General features: G+C 37.9%; 1 protein-coding gene across 1 annotated transcript in view; it reads right to left on the bottom strand.

Annotated features, from left to right (window-relative positions):
• ARHGAP21 (Rho GTPase activating protein 21) overlaps positions 1 to 13,653 on the bottom strand; it is an 81,674-nt gene extending 68,021 nt beyond the window's left edge. Inside the window, 1 exon segment of the mRNA XM_031059331.1 lies at positions 13,635 to 13,653. The gene's annotated coding sequence lies outside the window, so the exon portion shown is untranslated.
• Between the last annotated feature and the right edge of the window lie 1,322 nt (positions 13,654 to 14,975).

Consider the following 14,975-nt stretch of genomic DNA (forward strand, 5'->3'; position numbering starts at 1 on the left):
CAATCTTTTGTTTCTTCTCTCAGAGTTTTATACGCAACACATGATGCAAATTTTCAAATGATCCAACAACCACAGATATTGAAAAATGTCCATAAGCAAATACCCATAGTTACAAATAGGTAACCAGCAAGCTTAAATGTAGAAAAAAAATCTAAGTCTTCAATATACTTCCATCTTTATTCTAACAAAAACCTCCTTAATTAGCCAAAAGGTAGTTTTAGTATGCATAACAACTAAAGACTATAATTTACATACAGAAGTACTGCAATCTCAGTTCAAAACAGCACCATACAGAGAACTTCACGGACTTTTAGAAACAGGAGTTTCAGCATTTCAGTACAGCAAGAGAATCTGATTTCCTTTTAATTTCATTTAAATGTTTTGCATTCACAAGTTACTGAACTAGAGGTTACTCATAAACCCACAGTCAAATAATTATTTCTTGAAAGAGCACACTAAAAGAGAAAGGTGAACTTCATGCCAGCCTTGGACCTCCTGCAAGGTCTGCCAACAGGGTAACAGAAACAGCCAGTGGCAGCAGTAATAAATGTGAGAATGTTCAGTAACAGCAACTTTCAGCCACCACTTCGAACAAGCAAGAATCTGATTTATAAAGAGAATCAACATCTGGTTCAGTAACCCTCTGACACTTCCAACCACAGCACACACACCAGAATACCCCTTGCCAGAAAAAGCTTTAAAAAAGAACAAGAGAAGTTCTCAAAAACGTAAACAAAACAAGGATGCAAGACAGCGAGCAAGAAACAGATGATGTTTAGCACAGACAAGTACACACTACTGAAGGCAAAGTCCCTACAGTTCTCCTTGCAAATCAAATATCAAGTTACAAATACATAAGTATCTCATATTCATTAGAGAATCTGTCTTTTGGGTAGAGTAATTTGCATTACAAGAGATAAGAACTGAATGCTTCATTTTCATGTAAGATCTAACAAACCAAAGATCATTGTGCCATAGTCCTTACTGAAGACCTGTATGTTTATTTCTCTATAGATTCAGTCCTCAAAATCGAAGTCAGAATGCATACAACCGAGTTCAAGGACTGAAGAATCCCAGGCTACTAAAAATGATTCAAGCATCATTTCCCTGGGGAATTTTTTGTACAAGGTTTCTGCACAAAGTATCTCAAAGCATCATTTCCTGTTCTATGCAATTGCAAGGACATACAACAGATGCTTAAATGCACTGTAAAATGTAAACCTTGTTTTTAATATTGTATTTAACCCTTCTTTCTGAGCAATAAAAGCATCCATGAAAAATCAGATGGCACTATAAAAAACTACATTAATAACTGGCAGCTTAACATGCAGTAACAGAATTATGTGAAATCACTAAGTAGCATAATGTTTGTAACATTATTTCAAATTAAAAGTTAGTCTCAAACCAATAGTTGCCCATTATATCAGTCTAAAATAACAACTAAAAAAGCTAAGACATCCAGCCTGCATGCCCTCTAAAGCCCCTCTAATTTTTAATCTTCTGATCAATTTACAGACCTCAATATGCAGTACTGTACAAACCAAACACCCTTACATGACAGTTGCAGGCAACTGCAATCGAAGCTATAAATAGTCATCTTGTCTAAACAGATAAACAGGTATGGTCTAAGATCTGAACACTGTCTTCATAGATCAAAAATTGTGAACATAAGAAATAATTGATACATTGTACCATCTATTCTGGAAAAATTATTCAAGCCCTTTTAAAGTTGGTATGAGCAATCAATTTCTACCTTTATTTTGTGTTCGGCAGCCAAATTCAAAATTTTCCCTAAAGAAATGGGGCATGGGACTGGCATCCAGATTTGCTACCTTTTTAGGCTGTTTTGGATTATGTGTTTTTTTACCACACAGAATGCTTCACAAATCAATTATGTAAATAAAAGTCTCATTGTAGATGTAAGGGTTTCCCACACCACATTTTTCAGAGCCTACATCTGTATTTAAAAAACAAACTAAAACAAACAAAAAATTCCCCAACTCTTAAACCAACCAAACAACATCCCCCCACCAGCAGTCCATCCATGGCATTTATCTATCAGTACCTCAGTCACAACATGGAGACAGCCTGTGCTAAGCAGCAGCTGCTTCAGCTGCAGGAGTCATTGTCACCACCCACGACGTCATTCACTCATGGGCCGTCCCTAGCCTAGAAGTGAAAACTTAGCAAATGTTCAACTTTTAGCTTGTCTACCAAGAAAAGTGATACCTGATACAGTTGTTCAGCTAGACTGATATGTGCTGAATAGAAAATGAGCTGATGCTACCCATTTTACTGATTCAACAGCCATCGTATGTATGATGTTTAGGGCTTTTCAGTAAGTACTGACATAAGCCAGAGGGAAAAAATATAGTTATTAATCCCTCAAATCTTCCTGAGACACTGACAGGATATTCCAAATGCTCTAATATAGCTGGATTGACTTGAAAACACGGATATTTCTTGTACAGGGTCATCTGCTTTCCCCATTTTTGTACTCAGTCACTATTGCTTAGCTAACTGTCCTGTTAAATATCTGCTATTGCAGAGAAAAAGGGTTTTCTAGGACAGCCTTGCCTTATTTAATGTGACAACAAAATAGATTCTTTAAAAAGCTAACAAAGAAGAAATAAAAAGGTCTTTCTCTGGCTAAGCCTACAGAATATGTAGGAAAAACTTACCTACAAGGCAACCATATAAAAGATTATACAACCCTTTCTGAGATACATTATCTACATCTTATTTGCAGCATAGGAAGGCATATAGAGCATACAAAGACTGTTTTATCTTAGAAAAATAGCAGGATCACTCCCACAAGGCAGGTGTAAATTGAGTCTTTCTTTCAGTTCTCAAGCTAATAAACCAAAATTTCAAGGGAAATGGGTCACATTTATAATGGGTCACCATGATCATGTACTGAAACAGTCTAAAGATGTAGTGAGGTAATTTCTAATGTATCTTTAAATCAAACTGGAATGCACAAACAACATCTTACACAGAAGTTATTCCCAGCTGAAGAAAAGTAATTACTGACACAAAGTTGACATTAAGTAAATCCATCTTCAAGGTATTCAGAACACAGCCCTCTTCTCAAAACAAATAAATCAGTTCCATCATTTTTAGCCTCAGGAAATACATTTATTTCTTACTTTAAAAAAATCACTGCAAAGAGACCAGCAGGAAAACCAGAACACAGAAAACTCCAAACGCAAATCATTTTAGGCTTCTGTGTCCAACAGCCACTTGTCTAAACTTCTGACTCTTTATGTTTACCAAAAACTGTAATCTTGCCCTGAATAGGTAGGATGTTGACAGAGACAGAAATGCAGGCAGGAAATATAACCTGTCAGTATATATACTGACAGTGTCCTTCCCTCAAAGAAGTGTTTCATCATTTTATGTCCTTGAAACATGGCTACAGAGTATAATCAACATTGTTCTCCAAAACTACATGGATGGCCAGACATCAGTCTGCCAAACTGGTGAGATATGAGGAAATCTATAAAAATCCTCAATGGAAGATTGTGGATGGTAACTGGCGCCATAAAAAAAGGCATCTAGAATCTGCAGAAAGCAAGAGAGGCAAAAAAAAAATAATAATAAAAAAACCTGAGAAAAACACCAATTGAATATTTAACAGCTGTACATGCTAGACTTGTTAAAAAACTCTCAGCCGAATTCCAAAGATGAATGCAGCAGTGCATGCATAATACCAAAGCTGTCCCTTCTTTATTAACATCAAAATTAGCGTACACGGTTAATTAACAAATATCCCAAATGTTTCAGTATTTTTTAGTGTCAAACTGGAGCATTCATTTTTGCATGCTACTCCAGTGTCACCTGTCACACTAAGCAAGCAAAAAGATTAAAAAAATGAATAATGTTATATTTATATATAGATTTAAGCTGACAACAGGTAATAAAGAATAAGTAACTGCTCCTACCTACACGCTCTACCTACTTCAATCCAAAAGTATATCCTTATTCTTGTCTACCTTTTAGAAATACAAACATTACTTGGGCATGGCTGAATGTAATCAACACCTATCAAAGTGAACTTTGCCAAGCAGAAATAAATCACTGTAATCTAAAAATAAAAGTTTCCCTCAATCCAATAATGAGCTGAACTCTCAACATACAACTCAAATGCAATACAGATTCACAGCACAATACATTAAACCTAACAGTATCGACCATATATTTATGTGACTGCTGATATTTACTATGTGCTGATACACAGAAGTGAAATTAGCTCACTCCACTGAGAAAGCTTTTATCTAGAGAGTGACCCTGTAAGAGTGCTCCCCAAACAGAAAAATCAGGTGGTTTGAGACACAGATGTACTGAAGCACAGAAGAGTTTCCTACCCCAGAACATCTCTAAGTGGGCCACATTTCACATCTAATGGGCCACATTTCCCTGTGGCCCACTCTACTTTGCAGAATGGGCCACAGGGAAATGGATCCCACTCAACAGATCTCTGACTGGTAGCAAGACCCTTGGAGCACAAGACAGAAGGCTTCTGTCTCTATCCTGGCCACTTCAGTGCTACATATTTAAGAAAGCTGCAGGAAGGATTTGGTTGCTCAGTGTTTCTAACTGCTGAGCCTGTTTTCAGTAGTTACCAAGAGGAGGCTGCCTCATCTTGAAGCACCTGAAACTGGAGATGCAGATGTAAACAAACCCTCAAAGCTCTAAAAGATCAAACAGCTACAGAACCACACTCACCACAAGATGAGATGTAAAGATAAACACAGCCTGAGTCCACACACATAAAACCATCAGTAGATAGCATTAACAGAGACAGAAAAAGCTGGTCTAGTCAGGGCCCTCACTCTGGGGTCACTGCTGTCTGGTTTTGGAACTGGGGACACAGCTCTTCTTCCATGTTCTTTATGAAGTGGAGATGGGGGAAGGGGAAGAAAAAAGTAAGAGTTTCCAGAGGAAGACTTCAACTCCCAAACTCAGGGAAAGCACCAGCATTCAGAATCACTGGGGTTCCCATTCATCTCTTACCGGGCAAGGGTAAGGCATGCATGAAGAGCAGGATATTTGCTGAGACACCCCGACACTAACATTTCTCTTGTATTGCAGCTGAGTGGGATGCACTAACTGGAAAGAGCAATAGAGGCAAACACACTGAAGAATTCAACTACCACTAGAACAAGACGTAAATCCTTTATGACTACAAGTGGAGACTTTCACTACAATTTATGGTTCAATATCAAACAAGAGGAAAGCAGGAACAGATTATTAGTGATCACAATAAGACTAAGGGGAAGACAGGCAACGCCATTCCTCCTGTTTGCTGCTCACCTGGGTTGGTGAGGTGGGACTCAAGCAGCCACCAGCAACAGCAAGGTGGTCTCCATGAGCTGCTCTCCCTCTTACCTCCTTCATGGGTCTTGCAAAGACTCACAGCGAGACAATTCAGAGCAAGGGAAGGCAATAAAGATGTGAGCATCCCTTGATGGAGTGACCACGGTCTAGGTGTGTCCCTCACAGGAGCTCACCTCTCATCACTTTAACACACCATTATGGCACTAAGCCTGGGTGGTTTTTTGTGGACTAACCAAACTGAATTCAGGCATGTGTTAGGACATCACCCTGGGAGCAAACCTACCTTTCTTTCAGGACTGTGAATCTCACCCAGATGGAATAGAAGCTGGTATAGTTCAATAACAAATGCAGCAGCTGCTTGCCAGCAGCAGAGGTTAGTGAGGACACCAAACTTTGCAGTGCATCTCAGGACTGAAAACTTTAACTCAATAAAATACATAAATCATATCCTTAAACCAAGACCAGGTAAGGAGAAAGGCAACTAAGATGGCAATACATAACTACTCTCAGTGCATGAAGTAAGTGGGAAATCTGCGACCTTTCAAAAGCCAAGCATCTGTGCCAGCATGGCAGATGGCTGGGAGGCACAGGGAAGGAAACAAAATTCTGTCAAGCACCATGCAGGCTACAGAGCTAGCTTGGGCTTGGAAGCAGGACAGAGGGATACATGTTTCTGTGTACTTTCTGTCTACTTCTGTAGTACTAGCATTGTAGTAAACACAGTCATTCAAAGGAGAAACAGCATTTTCAAGATAAAGGATTTCAGTTCTCATAAAGGTCAAGCCCTACACAGAAAACAAACAGTAAAAACCTCCATGTGTGCATGTTATTTCTACACAGCTCAAACTTGCCTACTGCACTCTACTGCTCATGAAAGGCAGCTCTGTAAAGCAGTTGGTGCTCATGTCAGTCTCACCACAAGACCCAAAAAGCAAAGCTGAAGGTTTTCTACAGCAAGGATGATCTCAAAAATGCCCCCTCCATGTGTCTGTTCAAATGAAAATTTTTCAGTTTACCTGGCTCTGCATTAAAAGCAGTAACACCCCAAGTGGTTCTGCAAACTGAGCCTAGCTAGACATATTTGCTTGAATGAAAGCAGCTTTCAGCTTCCCAGGCCAGCTGAGATTCAGAAAGAGTTGTTCTACTTTGAAGTAAGGAAAATTCCAATTTACTAAAAGTGCTGCCTAGACTGAAAGTAACTTTTTTCTTTTTCTAGACAGCACAAGCTCTGGTTTTCTTATACAGTAGTTCTGACAGCTGGATCTTTTGAACAATGCTTTAAACTCTAGATAGTACCAAGTGTAGCATATTTCAATTAATTAATCTACCATATGATTAGTTTTATACGCATATATACACACAAAATTAAGTATAATATGTTGTGTATGTACATATATATACATATATTTGCTTGTACATATCCAAGAAGTGTACTAATTGACTGGGATTCTTTACAAAGCTAATTAAATGCACTTCAGATAATAATTTATACTGCCAGAGTAGCAGCCCATTTCAAGCAACAGCACTAAGACACGAAGTAAAACTCATGTAATGAAAAACTTCACAAGACAGAGATGCAAACTATTTTCATGATGTGTTTTGTTTGTATCTTGAATTTTGTTATTCATAACAACATACATGGAGTTCATAATATTAAATTTAGTCAGAAAAACATTAACAACAAAGAGAAATTGAGAGCTTCCTTGTTTTCTTATAGAACCATTAGCAAAAGCCTCCCCTCTTAACAGCTACATCCTTAAACTGGAAAGAAAGGAAACATCTGCAGGGCTGGTAGCTAGCACAACAGCAAAATATCATGTGATCTTAATTTAGCTAAATTGAAAATTTTCCTTCTCTGCTTGTTCTGTCATTGCTTGTTAAGAATAGGAAATTCTCTGTCGTCACCTTACAGTGTAATCTGGAAATATCAGAGACAGGAGACAAAGAAAGCATGCTTCTGCTCCTCAGCATTGAAGAATTGTTTGAGGTTATTCCATGCAAGATAAAAGAATCTTCTCAGCAGTCTAATAGAAGTGGTAAGAGCACCTTGCACAGTCACCAGCTGTCAAGGGCTGGCTTATACTGGCTCTTTCAACCTATAGGAACTTTTTCAGATCCAAGACTATGAGCTGCCCCATCACCCACTCTGCCTCCTACAAACGGGGAGAAGACAATAAGAAACGCTGCCTCTGTCTCCAGCTAAGTACACTACTGCAAAAATAGCAATGATTGTCAATGAAGTTTGTACTCTTTTTGCTTTCTAGAATAACCTCGTCTTCACCAAACACACAAGATACCAGATAGTTTCCACTACACTTCCACCACAGTATAAGCACAAATGTATTTACATGTGAAATAGCTTTGCAGAAGCTGTCAAGAAAACCAAAACCACTGCACAACACAAAATCACCTGCACAGACCCCATTTCAATAAACTGATGCTCCACACTTGAAACTACTACCAGCCCTGAAACTACCTACAGATTTCCTTCCCTTCATAGTGTTTTTCTCCACAGCAGCCAGAAACTATGACTTGAATCAAAAAATTATTAACTCTACAAGGGACACAGTTAAAATTGACCAAACCACCCAAGAGAACAACCATTTTTCCACAGCTTCGTCTCTATGGCAAACCTCTATGTTGACTAGGCTACTCCAGGATGCAGCTACAATACTGAGTAAGATCTTTACTGCTTTGAAGCTGAGCAGCGGACAGTGGAACCTTACACCTGCTCTCTATTGAATGTAAGCATGAGGCTGACCTTCTCTTACTGAAACTACTGAACTTTGCAACACAAAAAGAATATGCTCATTTCTATTCTAAAAACAAGAAAATGAGGTCATTTAGAGACTAGACACATCACTTCATCTGCATAAGTGCATCACTGTACCTGCTGGTAATTCAAGCTGTTAAGGCTTAAGCTCATTCAGTACTGCACTAGGGCAGCTCTACTTGGGATTTTATTTCATGTATACCAGAAAAGTCTCTTGACCTGCCCAAAGCCAAACAGAAGCCTTTGGAAGATCAGGGATTTGATCCTTCAATGTCAAAGCTAAACAATAACCTAAAAAACATGGTTATTGCACGTGAGTTGTTATTCCATAATTTGACTCCATTTGTACAAGATTTACCAAGACATATGGGGGAAGTTTTAAGAACCACCGCATGGATCAAGGCTAAATAACAGCATCGAACTTTTAACACAGAGAACGTGGCTCAAAACACAGAAAAGACCAATGTGTCAAGATTCTTTACCACCCCACATATACAGCTTCCCTCCTCAAAAATAACCTCTAAACAGATCTACATACAGCATGAGATACTCAGTGTTAAAGCTCTCTGATACAGTGACTTCATTAATAAACTCCTGCTAACTCACCACTTAAAAACAATCTTGGTCCTGTGTTTCAAGACATTTAATTTCAACATTCTATATAATGTGCACATCAATACACACTTACGTTTCAAAGTCCTAAACTTGGAAGTGAAAAGGCTTGTCCATTGTAAAGCAAAATAAAATAAAACTAGCATACACAGATGTAAAGCCACATATCCAAACATCCAAATTAAATTATGACCAACCTCTAAATTTGTAATCTATTGTGCATATATAACAGAGGGGGGGAAAAAGCAGCCTTTTCAGTGAATAACTTCTTTTACAAAGATACAATGCACAGGAAAATGCTTAAAAAAGGAGTGTGAAGTCATTAACCTGAAAAAATATATTAAATCTTTATGCCCAGAGATGTCACTAAGAGGATAAAGAGGAGAAAGTTGTCCACAGGATTTTCAGTTTAACTGCAAATCCAAAAGCTTCTGAACATTGACTTATGCCATGATCATACGTGACCTGCACATATTTCCTCACAGTTTGCATTGCGCATGTCAGTAAGAATGGTTGATATAGGGAACTAAATCTACATTTGTTTCTCTGTCTGGAGGCTGGAGCGGGGAGAGAGAAGAAATCTATTTTAACACAAATCTATTTCCTTATTTAAGAACTACTCGTCTTTGCATGCCTATTATTGTGGCTTGAATTGCTCACTGTTGCCAAGTTATTTCCCTGTATTTCTGGACATTATAAAATATTTCTCCAGCAATGTGAATTTCCACAATGAGTTAAGTCACCAGCTGTTTCATGCAATGATTTTACACTTTTTGCTTAAACTGAAAACAGCACACCCTGCACTGCTACCAAGACAGATTTTTACCATATTGCCTCCCTCCCTCTCTGAGGCAGATGGATAGAAGTAAGAGCACAGTAAGGTAATAAATATCGTATTTCAAAACCATTATCAGCTGCAAATATCTCAGAAGAAATGCAGACACCTTTGTTATTTCATCCTCCAAAATGACACATTTGGAAGACCGAAAAGCATTTTTAATGTCACTGGAGATTCTCCAGAGGAAGGGAAATAACTGCAGTGCAGCAGCTGCTGCAGTACTACTGCGTTCTGGGGCTCGAACGAAGGTGATGCGAGACTCCAGCTTGCACTGTAACATCACATTCTCACACACTGCCTGCAATAATGAACTCCAGCTAAAAGAACAGAAATCAGACACCTGGGCTGCCAGGTCACCACATAACAACAAACCTTCATGTACATCAAAACATGATGAGGAGGTTTCTCCAAGACCAACAACTGCAATGATGAGGCCCACCCTGTGCAGTGAAATTTGACCAACTGCAAGTTTACAGAAGTTGCAAAATACTTACCCCTGGCTGAAAAATCCAAGATTTAAGTATTTACATGGCTGAAATATTATCATTATTTTTATAGGCTAGGGTAAAGCAATAAGATTAAAAAAAAACCTGATGTAGTTCATCAAAGAACCAATGAGAACAGGACATGAGAAGATCTCACCTGCTCTCCTCAAACTAACAGAAGTCTCCTCAGAGCACAGTGCTGACCTATGCTCTGTGCTGGTAAGAAGACAACCTATACTCCATTCGTGGCCTACTGTTTCCTATCTAACACATGAAAGAAAGGCATTTGTGATAAAAGGAAGGAAAAAAAATCCAAAATCACTTTATCACCTACATTATATTACCTACCAGTACTTCTTCCAACCATCTGGAGCAGTGGAATTTAATGTTTTAAGGATACTTGCTCTACTCCATCTCATCATGGCCACAAGGTCAACTGACATACCAGGTATCTCCAGAGTCTGCTCATGTGCTGTAGGCTCATAAAGGACATCCTTACAAGGACAGAGGGAGTAGCTCCTATTACATCTTACTGAGGATAAGCTTAGTTCATACATTACTGAGGAACTGTAATAAAAAATATTACCTAGCTCTTCTATACATTCATTGAGGAACTCCTCTTGGACCACAGCTAGCATGCTAAGTTATCATTCCACGATTACAACTCCATAAACATCAGACTATCATATGAAAAAATAATTGCTTTAACTTTTTCAGGCACTCTCACTCTCGCTCTATTATTTCTTCTTTAAGAAAAAACACTAAAAATTCCTTGTTTACTAACACCAGACATAATAAAAATAGGATTAATCATCTATGATACTGTTGGGGCAATCTGGATAAGTACAAAGACAAATTTCCACATAAAGCTGTGCACCGAGGCCCCCCATAAGATCCAAACTTTTTACCTACTACTTGGCTTCACTAATTCTACATTTGCAGTCATGCTGGAGCTCTGAATTGCCAGTAAGACTGTCACACTTGAATCTACCTCATGTCCCACAAGACAACTGTCACAGACAACATATGCAAGAAGCAAGACACTTTGGTACTTTGTAATAACTCATTTTATGAAATATTCTTAACACAGGTAGTGCAGTTCTCCCATGAACAAAAAGTAAAGGATGAAAAACTGCAAGCAATCAAGTTTATTGTCACTGAAGGCTTCTGAGCTGTTCTTTAAGAATCACCATGCAATAGCCATCAATCCCATCCAATGTTTGGACTAAAAACTGTAATTCACTGATGCCAACAGAACTTCACTGATTTACATCACAGAATAATTTTAAGGTGTTTTGTTTTAGTATGAAACATTGCATATCCTTTGAAAACATTTTGATACACGTAACAGTTTGCTGTATCAGAGTGCAAATGGCAACTGTGCCCAGCCATAGTAACTTCAATTTCACACCATGAAAATACTTTTTCTAAAATTTAAACCACCACGATAGAAGAAAACATCCCTGCTATTTCATACTTGCTCACTTCCTGTTTTAAAAAATAAGCTTTGGGAAATACACGTTCCAGAGCCAAGGGAGTGGGTGGTGAACAATAAAAACAAAAGAAATCCTTAGAACGACTGCAACCTAATTTGAGATATTATTAGTGACACAAACTTTAGAGGTGACCCATTTGCTTTCTCACCAGCAGCCTACTTGGGCACTGTGAGGTGGGAAAGGGAGAGAGCAGCACTGCTGTGTGGAGCAGCATGCACCTCTCCCCAGGCCTGGCAGCTTCCACTTCTGCCACGGCATTTCACTGCAGCAGGAACAGAGTAGCTGCACTGGAATATCTATCCCATAAACTTCCAGCTTCATTTCAAAAAGTATCAGCAACAGCTCATTAAATTGTACAGTTTACAGAGAGTGGACTTCAGTTAATGTAAACAAAACAACCCCAAACACACATAAGTGCATAATCTACTTAATAAAATCTAGCATGATCAAACAGTTCTGCACCATTACTACCTCAAGCATGCAATTAATTCAGGGTATACTAATCTAAAGCTTGTTTCTTCTTTTCATATTGGTAAGAAACAGCTTTTAGATTATGTGAACTCTGTTCTCCATTGAAGTGAGGGGGTTTTGGTGGTTTTTGTTTGTTTGTTTTTTTGGTTTTTTGTTTTTTGTTTTTTTTTTTTTTTTTTTTTGTTTTTGTTTGGTTTTTTTTTTGGTTAGAGGGGATTTTTTTTTTTTTGAAAGGGGAAGTGCTTGGGGTTTGGTTTTGGAGTGGGGGGACAGTATTTAAGGTTTTTTTAAAACCTTTCACTTCAATATGCTCAAAAAGGAATTCTCTTTTTCATTCCCTCTAGTTACACCAAATGCATTTTAAAACTTTGCAGGACTGCCCACATCCTAAGCCTTTTCTTATTTATTCTTGATTCCTCTGAAGCATGGGAAGCACCTGACATATTTGACTGGACAGGTGAATTCTTATACATATATTCCATACAAATAGATTAAATAGTTGGGCATCTGTATAAATTAAGAGTTTAAGAGAATGTATCATGCTTCCTCTGTTTTTTCAAATTCAACAGAAAATACTTTTTACCTGTCACATTAACTAGAGTACTTGAAAAACCCAGGCACCATTAATCAGGTTAACAGAAGAACTAAACCAATACCCACAAACAAACAAAACCAAACCCCTCCATGATTACCTTGCAGTGTATTTTCCTGATTAAGAAGCTTCAGTATAGATGTGACATACAGGGGTTGTAAGCATTTTTAAACAACAGATTATTTCAAAGGACCTCTATGCATAGCAGAAAAAAATTCTGAATCACCCATCTCTAGTAACTGTACTGAAACAGCAACTTTATAAGGATTGCTTACCATCTCATTACACCAAATAAAAATTAAATAAATTTTCTTCAGTGACTGGCTGAATGTTATATGAGAAATACAAGTAATATCTAGAGTAACTTTAAAGTAGTATAACAACTGCATACACTATTTGAAAGGCTTTAGTAATTGGATTCTATTTTAAAACATTTTCATTCAGAATCCAGGCAATTTTGTTTGATTGGCTTTTTTCCCCTCTGGTTCTACAGCAAAGTAGTGAATAAGAAGTATATCAGTCCATGTTAAAAACTGAATAGCATCCTCTGATTTATTTAATCCTGTATATTAAAAGAAAAAAGGTTAACAACCTCCCCCTCACACTTATTTTAATCCTATTCATGATCAAGTATTTTGAAATAGCCAAGATGCTCAGTCTTTTTAAAGCAAGAAAACAAATCAGTTTTATATTTATTAAGAACTTAGTTTGTCTTGGCATATCTCCCCCTTCCTGTATGTGATATTTACCTTTTTGTGCAATTCATTAAAGAAAATTCCTCAAAGCACAAGGCTCTAAAGAGAACAAAGTAAAGTATTCAAAGTGTTAAAAAAAGCAATTATATAGTCAAACCATGTTTTGTATGCTTACTAACTCTAGAAAACTCCTTATTAAATAGCAGCATTTCTAACAGTTCATCCTCAGTAAGACTGGGGGTGGGGAGAAGAGATCAGCCGGAGCCTTTTTGTTCTCCCTTTATACTAAATTACATAATCATCTTGTATGCAAGGATAAACAAAAGACAAACCTGATCACTCCATGCACAGTACAGGTTACATATGAAACTCCAGTTGTGATTGATCACGCAGTCCAAAATCCTGAGCTGGGCCATTGCTGTGGTGCACAGTGCTGCTGTGCTCTGACTCAGCTTTTGTCCGGGTGATCCTCGAGGATATGAGAGCTATGCAGCAACGGCATTCAGGAACAAGGACTTTCCTTCCTGTTCAGTCTCCCTTCCCACCCCAACTATGTGTCAAGTCAACAAGATAAATTGACAGAATTGCGTAACATTCTTCAAAATAATACTTCCGAAGCTGACAAATTATGCATTCTTGGGGATATATGGGAAATAAGAACATCCTAAGAAACCACACTAAAGCAAACAAAGGCACTCTCAAACTGCACTTATTCTTTTCCCTACCCCCTTCATTTCTGCTCCTGCCGAAATTACTCTAAATATAAACAATTTAGTGTCATAATTCACATCATATGAATCTTAAAACCTCCTTAGGCATGGTTGTGGTGATGCATCCCCATACTGTACATGAGATTCAAAAGCTTAGGATGCCTCTTTTAAAACAGCACAATAGAAGCAACTTCGCAAAGTTAGGAGAACATCACAGTGTTCATAAAAATTATACAGGTTTATCTACTTTGTATTCTTAAACAGCAGACTTCTCTTTAAACCTGTAAAAGTACTGTTAGTGTTACACAGATATGCTGGCAGCCTTCTGTAATGAAGGATGATCATCCTACAGATCAGGGCTGCAACACCAGAGGGATGCTGAGAAACTGAAGAAATACGGGAAAAGCTTCTTCCTTCCTTCATGTATTCCCTTTCTGCAATCTGCAAACAACAATCCTATTTCAGCATGAACCTCACTTACTGCATCTTGACTGCTTACCTAATACTCCCATTCTAAAGTGAGATTCAAAAATACAGGAAATGTGTTTCTGCAGAAACATACACATTTTATCTGGTGACTACAAAAACTATTAGATTAGTCACAGAACCAACGTAGAATAACCAGCAGTTTAAATGATACAATTATCTAACAACATCCATGAGATGCAAGAGACAGAAAACTCTTGGGAAAAGATGGAGGAAAGGCTACAGGAACAAGTGGCCAATTCACACCTTGGTTCAGTAATGGCCAAATGACTGAAAAGTATTTCAAATGGCAAAGAAAGATGTGTTATAGAAGTAGCCTGGAAATAAAACAAACTCGTACATGAGAGTTAAACAAATGGCGTGGCCAAAGAGCAACTCTAACTTTGAGAGAGTTATACAAATAAGGCCTCATGTGTTTTAACCAAACCAAATTAAAAAATCTTGTTCCAATTTCTCATCCAAAGGACCCTGGAAATT

This window comes from Geospiza fortis, unplaced genomic scaffold (genome assembly GCF_000277835.1).
Source record: "Geospiza fortis unplaced genomic scaffold, GeoFor_1.0 scaffold75, whole genome shotgun sequence".
In the NCBI taxonomy this organism is placed as follows: domain Eukaryota; kingdom Metazoa; phylum Chordata; class Aves; order Passeriformes; family Thraupidae; genus Geospiza; species Geospiza fortis.